The sequence below is a fragment of the Pseudoliparis swirei genome, chromosome 20 (genome assembly GCF_029220125.1).
Source record: "Pseudoliparis swirei isolate HS2019 ecotype Mariana Trench chromosome 20, NWPU_hadal_v1, whole genome shotgun sequence".
NCBI lineage: Eukaryota > Metazoa > Chordata > Actinopteri > Perciformes > Liparidae > Pseudoliparis > Pseudoliparis swirei.
The window spans coordinates 12,240,407-12,251,878 of record NC_079407.1 but is presented as its reverse complement, the minus strand read 5'-3'; positions in this window follow the sequence as shown (position 1 = coordinate 12,251,878).

Sequence of the window (11,472 nt, the reverse complement as noted above, 5' to 3'; positions counted from 1 at the left end):
ATATATGTTAATATGTGTGCAGGTTTGTGCAAGTCTCCCGTATTTAAAAAATAAATATATATATACTGTATTTATATATATATATTCTTTTACATTTTTTAATTTATTTAGGGTTTTTGTCTGAGTACCTTTGTATATGTACAATGTGTACATATCCTATACTGGTTTGCTTTAGTAACTGTGTTTTATTTAGAAATAGATGGAGACATTCTACAGCTTTTTATTTGTTAACTTTAGAAAGTTGTCATGTTTCGAAAAAAAATAATTCTGTGTAGTCTTTTGTGAATCTAGGATTTTTTCCCCTGAAAATGAATCAATGGTTACGTTTTTACTGCAGTAAAATGTGATAATTTCTGGATTTATTTTTTACTTTTTAATCAAATTGGCCTTATTCATCCAGCGTTGTGTGATCTTGCCACTAGATGGAGGCATATCCATGTGACAACGAACAGAAAGATGACCGTTATGCTTGTGGTGACTCAATGATATCATATACCAGATTTGATTACAGAAGGCGTTGTGTCTGTGCCCTCTACATACCTATTATATTCATAGCCTTTTGCTTAGTGAGAATAATAGGGAGTGTGGAAGGAAAATGTATTGAGGTGTTTAACTGATGAAATGAAAAATGATAAATAAAATGATTATAATTTTCAACGCCTTTGAAATACTTAAGTATGTTTTATCTAATGGGTTATATCTCACACTAGAGTTAAACACTGTGAAAGTATTCAAACATAGCAGTTGAATATCTTTCCCTCATGTTCTGTTCCAGTTAAAAACATATTGATTGAAAGGTGTCCAGGAGGTCTCGGACAAGGTCAGTGACCAGGTACCGGACCCTAACTGACCGCTCGACCAATAGGAATAACAGCCAACAAGCCACGATGGTCCGAGGGGGAGATGTTGTGTATTACATGTCTAAGTTATAGGAGTAAGATTCACAATGATTACATGGAGCTTATTACAGTCGGGTCAAAGGGTCCATCAACAGAGGCCACCTGGACAGCGGTGATGATTCCCAGTCATTAGACTGGGATTAGTGGGAGAATTATGTCAGCTTGCTGTTATTTGCAGAGTTTCTTTTACAGTTAGAGTGGTTGTAAGATGTAACGAGTCAATTACTCATCTGCCGTGACTGCGTGAGCACTGTCTGTTGTTTTTGAAAATAACAGGACCACTTGCAGGACTGTGAGGAAAATAAGTAACATTGGAAGGCTGTAATACAACTTCAAGGATGCCAGCTGCTGGAAAACTACCTGCAAGGAAATGTGTGATTATGTCTCTGGGGGTAGAAATAACAACATCATTCAAAGTGAGAACTGATAGAGGTAAATGTAGACAATAATGGGTTATTTCTTGTGAGCACATACTGGAAAAAGATTGTATCGGATGCATGTGAGTTATGTACCTGCAGAATGTTGTGTATAGTTCAGTGTGAGAAAAAAAGACAGGATGGTAGGATGGTAGCTATGAGAAGAGATAGGAGACACACTAGTATGTTATAAGGGCTTTATTTACATTGAAGCAGGTTTAATATCCACAATTTAACTTATTTTTAAAGTCAACATTTTACTTTTTCTTAACATTTGATGGTATTGTTTTTGAATGACAAAAGCCATTATAAAGCCAATATGTTTCACAATCTGGTGCAGCAGGTAGCAGCACGCACCTTTAACCTTGAAGAAGAAGAAGTAAACTATGTGCAAGAGGCAATGAAGATGCAACGTTGGGTCAGGCCGGTGAAGCAGGAGCACCTCTTGTCATGTGGCCGTCAGTGCAGAGAAGACGACAGGGCAGTGTGGTGGAGAATGTATCACTGGTCTTTCTTCATAATATCAACTGTTATATTAAGAACACATTCATAGTTCAGCTCATCTTGCAGTGGGCGATATCGGATCTTATCATGGTAGTGGCAGGTTGCTTTGTTGTCTTTCTCTGTATCTCTAGGAAAACAGACAGAACCGGTTCACATGGATGCCGTGGGAAGTAGAAAGGAGCAAGAGGGGGATGAGGGATGAGGGTCAAACACTTCATCAATAACTATGACTGTAAAAGACTATGTAGCACTATCTTTTCCGGGTCAGATCTCCTCACCGTTTGTGGGGTGGAGGTCTGGTCATTCAATTGAATTATTCCAAGTGTCTGTTTCATAAATACTTCAAGAAATGTAAGTGTTTCAACATTTGTTTTCTTTAAGGTTAATTTTCATCACAGGCAGCAACCGTTGGGAAGCCTAACTCTGGCTCTGAACCTGTGGGACATTTATTGTGTTCATGATTTCAAACCTGCTTCCCTGTTGGGTTGAAGGCGACTGTTACTAAGTCGATCGACGTATACTTACCTCTGAATGTTTTTACTGGACTTCAAAAGTCCACAGAAAAACAAATGTTTACTAGTATGCACAACAATGTCACTATACACACAAACACACATGCACACACACACACACACACACAAACAGCTATAAAATAAAACATGTTAGTTTGATGTGTACAAACTTAACCCTTGTGTTGCCTTAGGGTCATTTTGACCCGAATCAATATTACACCCTCCCTCCGCTTTAGGATTAATTTGACCCCATTCAATGTTTAATGTCGGTGTTCTTTCGGTAGTCAACAAACAAACATAAAGTGCCTCACACTTAAACTTGGAAAACAATATTAATTCTAATAATTTTCTGGAGGTTTTAATTGCTGGCGTCAAATTGAACCCAAAGGGTAAAATATGTTAGTAAATATAAAGGTAACAGGAGTGTGAAACATTGAATCAGGTCAAAATGACCCAAAGGCGGGGGGAGGGTGTAATATTGATTCGGGTCAAAATGACCCTAAGGCAACACAAGGGTTAAACACGTCTCGGTAGAAGCCAGACCATGTAAATGTCTTGATAAATGTTCTAGTTCGGTGTGGCGTTGCAGCAGCAAGGCTCTGCTGCAACTCCACACTCTGCTGCTGCAACTCCACACCGACTGTTATCCTGCGGGTTTATTAGTTCTTCAAATCTTTAATCAACTTCTTATTCTATTTCTTCCGTACGTATTTTGGACGTTATCTCTGTCACATATAAAGAAATGTAATTCAAGTCACTATAACAATACATTTCCGGTTGAATTACAGAAAGGCAGATGTGACAAAGGCACTCAAATGCAACATTCATCTTATTAGAATGAATTCTAAATTCTCTCCTAAATGTAGGAAGCCGGTTTGGCTCACGTCGCTCCACCGTCACCACTCTGTACAGTGGGGCCATCCAGCCTTCCTCAGCACTGTTTCTTGTGATTAAGGTGAGAAATATTCACACCCTACTCTGATAAATTAAATTTATTTATCCCATCTAATGACGTAACGATGATCTGGATATCCTGCAGCTGCTGCTTCTCTCCTCCTTCCTGTCTGCCTGCAGCGTCATTCAACTCCTGAGGACTTTCAATTCAATTCAGTTTATTTTGTATTTTCCAGAATCACAAATTTGCTTTACAATCTTTACACATATGACATCCCTGTCCCAGGACCTCACATCAGATCACCCAAAAATCTTTTACAGGAAAAAGGGCAAGAAACCTTCACGAGCGCAACAGAGGAGGATCCCAAAACCCAAAAATTATGACTGAACTTCTGCATATAATGATTTCATCACTGCCAGTTGTTTTACGATTTCATAAAGTTTCAAAAAGCTTGTTTTTTTATGTGCATATTGTGTGTAATACATACACACCAATAGTTATGATACACAGTATTGTACTTTCATGGTACGCAGCTTAATGAGTTCTATAGGCGAGATTCAGCTTGTTCTACTGCGTTCATTGTACTAGTTATTCTACTACTTTTATATCACATGTGATAAACCAAGACAATATGATGCAATATTTAACATATAAGTCATACAAATGAGTTCCACCTTGAAGAGGCTTTTGGAAAATGTGTGTAAAGTGAATTTTTTTAGAGAGTGTTTTTGTACAGCTGAAGTACAACTTTAAGACCCATTGTTTGAATAAACTTTATTGGAACTGTCACACAAAACCAGCTGCTGTGTTTACTGAGTTTCATTGTGGCTCTTACATCAGTGAATCCCCTCTGTGAGATCTCTAGAGATCAAACCAAAGCATTCCCACAAGTCTCCCCGGCCTTTATAACAGCGACATGAGTTCTTCAGAGACTCGGCCTGATGGAAGCTTTATCATTAAAGAAAAACAGGCGAGAAGCTGCTGAGTGTTTTTTTTCCACAGCTGATCGGGGACAAGGAACGTGTACTGTGGTTTGGTCCGAACACGTCCTCCCCGAGTCCTGAACCAAACGGCTGAATAGAAGAACCCCTTTGGCACATCTCTCCCTGTGCTAGTCGGGATCCCCGACGCCCCCATTACAGTGTTCATCCTGTGAACACACGCAAAAAGATACATCCATGTTTCGCCATTGGCTGTGTTCTCCGGAGGGCACTCTTCAAATTTTAAATTCCATCCGTCTTCCCTCTATTCCCTCAGCTGTCAACGCTCAGGAAAAGTCATCTGGAAAGGTACTTCGCATGCCGTAAACATTTCTGTCTGAGTGATGCACAGTGTGAAGGAGAACAATAGTCACAGACGTCACAGACACCTCGATCCGTCACCTTAAAGCTGGGCGTTGCCACTGGAGACGAAACCACAGGAGGAGCGTTGCGTTTCACCCGGATTTCCTTTACAGTTGAGAGAGAGAGAATAGCGCGCGCAAAAGAGAGCGGAAAGCGCGCCAGTGTGCAAGCGCGAGACCGAGAGCGACAGCGCGCGAGACCGAGAGCGACAGCGCGCGAGACCGAGAGCGACAGCGCGCGAGACCGAGAGTGACAGCGCGTCAGAGCGAAAGTTCAAGGCGTGGTATTTGATTAAGCGTGGCCTTGATCTCGGAAACCCCCTTCTGAGTCAATATAAGGAGCTTTGATCTGTGAGCCTCACACTCCTTTCCAGTATACTTTTCTGCTTCACAGACAACACTTTGTCATTACAAAGACACTTTGAGAACACAGAAAGCTATAATGAATAACTACAACAGCAAGAAAGGCCAGAATCAGGTGGGGAAGATGCAGGAGTTGATGTCAATCAGCTTTCCTGATGACTATCACCTTCACAAGAGCAGGATGAATACTCAGACAGGGAACAAGAGAGCTCCTAAGGGTGAACAAAAAGGTAAAATGAATAACTACAACAGCAAGAAAGGCCAGCAGAATCAGGTGGGGAGCATGCAGGAGTTGCTGTCAATCACTCATGGCGATCACCTTCACAAGAACAGGATGAGCACTCAGACAGGGAACAAGAGAGCTCCTGATGGTGAACAAGCTACAATGAATAACTACAACAGCAAGAAAGGCTGCAGAATCAGGTTCAATTGGGGAAGATGCAGGAGGACCTTCAATCACCATCCTGAGCGATCACCTTCACAAGAACAGGATGAGCACTCAGACAGAAAACGAGCTCCTGATGGTGAACAAGCCCAGAACCCATGGGAGAAGGCTGCTGCACTGCTGCAGTCAGGTTCAAGAGGCCCCAGAACCCATGGAGGGGAGGAAAGAGGAGTTAAGAGACAACCTCACAGCAAGCGTATTATTAGAAGAAAAAATGTGATATAAAGAGATGAAGTGACGGTTTTAGAAAAGAAGGCCAAACTAAATGAAGCTCTTCAGATGGAGTCTCAGCTCAAGTTTGATGAAGAGATCAGTAAATTAGAGCTTCAACTGTCTTTAAAAAAGGTCACTGAATCTGAGACCGGCCACAAATTAAAGCAGTTGGAGGAGGCCCTTCAGGTGCAAAAGGAGGGTACCATGGAGGCTGAAATTACCCTGGACCTGACCCTTCAGTGGCTAAAGATGAGCCAAGAAGACACAGCATTGAGCCTGGCTAACCAAAAAGAGACGAGCGATCGACTCCAGGCTGCACTGACCGAGGCATTGACTAAATCCAACAGTCAACAGCTTCAAAGGCAAAAAGAAAGGGACCATCTCCTCCAGGCCACGAGCGAAATTAAACGCAGCCTGGAGGAGGCAAGAGTGGTCCAAAAGCCAAAAAAACTCTCTTTGAGGAAAAGATTCCTTCGGTTATTCAGACGGACTGAAGGACAAGAAACACGTTAGAGAAAAAGTCCCAGCCACGACTTTTCTCTACAGATTTTCTTTTTAGGTGTGGAGCACGTTCATTGCTTAAGTTGTTTTTTTCTCCGGTTGATCCCTGTTCCCCATGTACTGTAGGTGTCTCCCAGGTGGAAATACCGACAGTACATCCGGAAGAGAAGGACCTTGAAGAGAAGGAGGCTGATGCACCAGATCAGGTTCAATTGGAGGCCCAAGAACCAAATACAAATGAGATTAGATCAAACCAGTACAACACAGGTGTGGAGCTTGCACATTCCAGACTTCAGTTGGGTTTTTTCTCCGGTTGATCCGGTTCTCACAACATAAAATTTGGTATTTCCATAACAACATTTCAAATAAACCCCTGATCCCTGAGGCTTGTCGGCGCTGGGGCCGACCCCTGTTCCCCGTGTACTGTAGGTATCTCCCAGGTGGAAATACCTACAGTACATCCAGAAGAGAAGAACCTTGAAGAGAAGGAGGCTGCTGCACCAGATCAGGTTCAATTGGAGGCCCAAGAACCAAATACAAATGAGAATAGATCAAACCAGTACAACACAGGTGTGGAGCTTGCACATTCCAGACTTCAGTTGGGTTTTTTCTCCGGTTGATCCGGTTCTCACAACATAAAATTAGGTGTTTCCATCACAACATTTCAATTAAACCCCTGATCCCCGAGGCGCGTCGGCACTGCAGCCGACCCCTGTTCCTCGTGTACTGTAGGTGTCTCCCAGGTGGAAATACCTACAGTACATCCAGAAGAGAAGGACCTTGAAGAGAAGGAGGCTGCTGCACCAGATCAGGTTCAATTGGAGGCCCAAGAACCAAATACAAATGAGAATAGATCAAACCAGTACAACACAGGTGTGGAGCTTGCACGTTCCAGACATCAGTTGGGTTTTTTCTCCGGTTGATCCGGTTCTCGCAACATAAAATTAGGTATTTCCATAACAACATTTCAATTAAACCCCTGCTCCCCGAGGCGCGTCGGCACTGTGGCCGACCACTGTTCCCTGTCGGCGCTGCAGCCGACCCCTGTTCCCCGTGTACTGTAGGTGTCTCCCAGGTGGAAATACCTACAGTACATCCGAAAGAGAAGGACCTTGAAGAGAAGGAGGCTGCTGCACCAGATCAGGTTCAATTGAAGGCCCAATAACCCATGGAGGACCTTAAAGAGGAGTTAGACGACGACCTCAGCAAGCCTAATTTCTCGGAAGAAAATGTGATTCTAAGAGATGAAGTGAAGATTTTAGAAAAGAAGGCCAAACTAAATGAGGCTCTTCAGAAGGAGTCTCAGCTCAAGATTGATGAAGAGATCAGTAAATTAGAGCTTCAACTGTCTCTAAAAAAGGTCACTGAATCTGAGACCGGCCACAAATTAAAGCAGTTGGAGGAGGCCCTTCAGGTGCAAAAGGAGGGTACCATGGAGGCTGAAATTATCCTGGACCTGACCCTTCAGTGGCTATAGATGAGCCAAGAAGACACAGCATTGAGCCTGGCTCACCAAAGAGAGACGAGCGATCGACTCCAGGCTGCACTGACCGAGGCATTGACTAAATCCAACAGTCAACAGCTTCAAATACAAAAAGAAAGGGACCATCTCCTCCAGGCCATGAGCGAAATTAAACGCAGCCTGGAGGAGGCAAGAGTGGTCGAAAAGCCTTAAAAAACTCTCTTTGCGGAAAAGATTCCTTCGGTTCTTCAGACGGACTGAAGGACAAGAAACACGTTCAAGAAAAAGTCCTGGCCACGACTTTTCTCTACAGATTTTGTTTTTAGGTGTGGAGTTAGCCCATCCCATGCTTGAGTTGGGTTTGTTTTTACCACATAAAATTAGGTATTTCCATAACAAAATTTTAAATAAAAATTAGATTAGATTAGATCAAACCAGTACAACACAGGTGTGGAGTTTGCACATCCCATGCTTGAGTTGGGTTTGTTCTTACCACATAAAATTAGGTATTTCCATTAAAAAAAATGCAATAAAAATGTGATTAGATTAGATCAAACCAGGACAACACAGGTGTGGAGTTTGCACATCCCATGCTTGAGTTGGGTTTGTTCTTACCACATAAAATTAGGTATTTCCATTCAAAAAAATTCAATAAAAATTAGATTAGATTAAATTAGATCAAACCAGTACAACACAGGTGTGGAGTTTGCACATCCCATGCTTGAGTTGGGTTTTTTCTCTGGTTAATCCGGTTCTTACAACATAAAATTAGATATTTCCATAACAACATTTTAAATAAAAATTAGATTAGATTAGATCAAACCAGTACAACACAGGTGTGGAGTTTGCACATCCCATGCTTGAGTTGGGTTTGTTCTGACCAAATAAAATTAGGTATTTCCATAACAACATTTTAAATAAAAATTAGATTAGATTAAATTAGATCAAACCAGTACAACACAGGTGTGGAGTTTGCACATCCCATGCTTGAGTTGGGTTTGTTTTTACCACATAAAATTAGGTATTTCCATGAATTTTTTTAAAATGAAAATTAGATTAAATTAGATCAAACCAGTACAACACAGTTGTGGAGTTTGCACATCCCATGCTTGAGTTGGGTTTGTTCTCACCACATAAAATTAGGTATTTCCATTTAAAAAAATTCAATAAAAATTAGATTAGATTAAATTAGATCAAACCAGTACAACACAGGTGTGGAGTTTGCACATCCCATGCTTGAGTTGGGTTTTTTCTCTGGTTAATCCGGTTCTTCCAACATAAAATTAGGTATTTCCATAACAAAATTTTAAATAAAAATTAGATTAGATTAGATCAAACCAGTACAACACAGGTGTGGAGTTTGCACATCCCATGCTTGAGTTGGGTTTGTTCTTACCACATAAAATTAGGTATTTCCATTAAAAAAAATGCAATAAAAATGTGATTAGATTAGATCAAACCAGGACAACACAGGTGTGGAGTTTGCACATCCCATGCTTGAGTTGGGTTTGTTCTTACCACATAAAATTAGGTATTTCCATTCAAAAAAATTCAATAAAAATTAGATTAGATTAAATTAGATCAAACCAGTACAACACAGGTGTGGAGTTTGCACATCCCATGCTTGAGTTGGGTTTTTTCTCTGGTTAATCCGGTTCTTACAACATAAAATTAGGTATTTCCATAACAACATTTTAAATAAAAATTAGATTAGATTAGATCAAACCAGTACAACACAGATGTGGAGTTTGCACATCCCATGCTTGAGTTGGGTTTGTTCTGACCAAATAAAATTAGGTATTTCCATAACAACATTTTAAATAAAAATTAGATTAGATTAAATTAGATCAAACCAGTACAACACAGGTGTGGAGTTTGCACATCCCATGCTTGAGTTGGGTTTGTTTTTACCACATAAAATTAGGTATTTCCATGAATTTAAAAAAAATGAAAATTAGATTAAATTAGATCAAACCAGTACAACACAGTTGTGGAGTTTGCACATCCCATGCTTGAGTTGGGTTTGTTCTGACCACATAAAATTAGGTATTTCCATTTTAAAAAATCAACAAAAATTAGATTAGATTAAATTAGATCAAACCAGTACAACACAGGTGTGGAGTTTGCACATCCCATGCTTGAGTTGGGTTTTTTCTCTGGTTAATCCGGTTCTTCCAACATAAAATTAGGTATTTCCATAACAACATTTTAAATAAAAATTAGATTAGATTAGATCAAACCAGTACAACACAGGTGTTTGCACATCCCATGCTTTAGTTTGGTTTTTTTCTCTGTTTAATCGGTTCTTCCAAACAAAAAATTAGGTATTCCCATAACAACATTTTAAATAAAAATTAGATTAGATTAGATCAAACCAGTACAACACTGGTGTGGAGTTTGCACATCCCATGCTTGAGTTGGGTTTGTTCTGACCAAATAAAATTTGGTATTTCCATAACAACATTTTAAATAAAAATTAGATTAGATTAAATTAGATCAAACCAGTACAACACAGGTGTGGAGTTTGCACATCCCATGCTTGAGTTGGGTTTGTTTTTACCACATAAAATTAGGTATTTCCATGAATTTAAAAAAAATGAAAATTAGATTAAATTAGATCAAACCAGTACAACACAGTTGTGGAGTTTGCACATCCCATGCTTGAGTTGGGTTTGTTCTCACCACATAAAATTAGGTATTTCCATTTTAAAAAATTCAATAAAAATTAGATTAGATTAAATTAGATCAAACCAGTACAACACAGGTGTGGAGTTTGCACATCCCATGCTTGAGTTGGGTTTTTTCTCTGGTTAATCCGGTTCTTCCAACATAAAATTAGGTATTTCCATAACAACATTTTAAATAAAAATTAGATTAGATTAGATCAAACCAGTACAACACAGGTGTGGAGTTTGCACATCCCATGCTTGAGTTGGGTTTTTTCTCTGGTTAATCCGGTTCTTCCAACATAAAATTAGGTATTTCCATAACAACATTTTAAATAAAAATTAGATTAGATTAGATCAAACCAGTACAACACTGGTGTGGAGTTTGCACATCCCATGCTTGAGTTGGGTTTGTTCTGACCAAATAAAATTTGGTATTTCCATAACAACATTTTAAATAAAAATTAGATTAGATTAAATTAGATCAAACCAGTACAACACAGGTGTGGAGTTTGCACATCCCATGCTTGAGTTGGGTTTGTTTTTACCACATAAAATTAGGTATTTCCATGATTTTTTTTAAAATGAAAATTAGATTAAATTAGATCAAACCAGTACAACACAGTTGTGGAGTTTGCACATCCCATGCTTGAGTTGGGTTTGTTCTCACCACATAAAATTAGGTATTTCCATTTTAAAAAATTCAATAAAAATTAGATTAGATTAAATTAGATCAAACCAGTACAACACAGGTGTGGAGTTTGCACATCCCATGCTTGAGTTGGGTTTTTTCTCTGGTTAATCCGGTTCTTCCAACATAAAATTAGGTATTTCCATAACAACATTTTAAATAAAAATTAGATTAGATTAGATCAAACCAGTACAACACTGGTGTGGAGTTTGCACATCCCATGCTTGAGTTGGGTTTGTTCTGACCAAATAAAATTTGGTATTTCCATAACAACATTTTAAATAAAAATTAGATTAGATTAAATTAGATCAAACCAGTACAACACAGGTGTGGAGTTTGCACATCCCATGCTTGAGTTGGGTTTGTTCTGACCAAATAAAATTAGGTATTTCCATAACAACATTTTCAATAAAAATTAGATTAGATTAAATTAGATCAAACCAGTACAACACAGGTGTGGAGTTTGCACATCCCATGCTTGAGTTGGGTTTTTACTCTGGTTGATCCAGTTCTCACAACATAAAATTAGGTATTTAGATAAAAAAATTAGATTAAATTAGAAA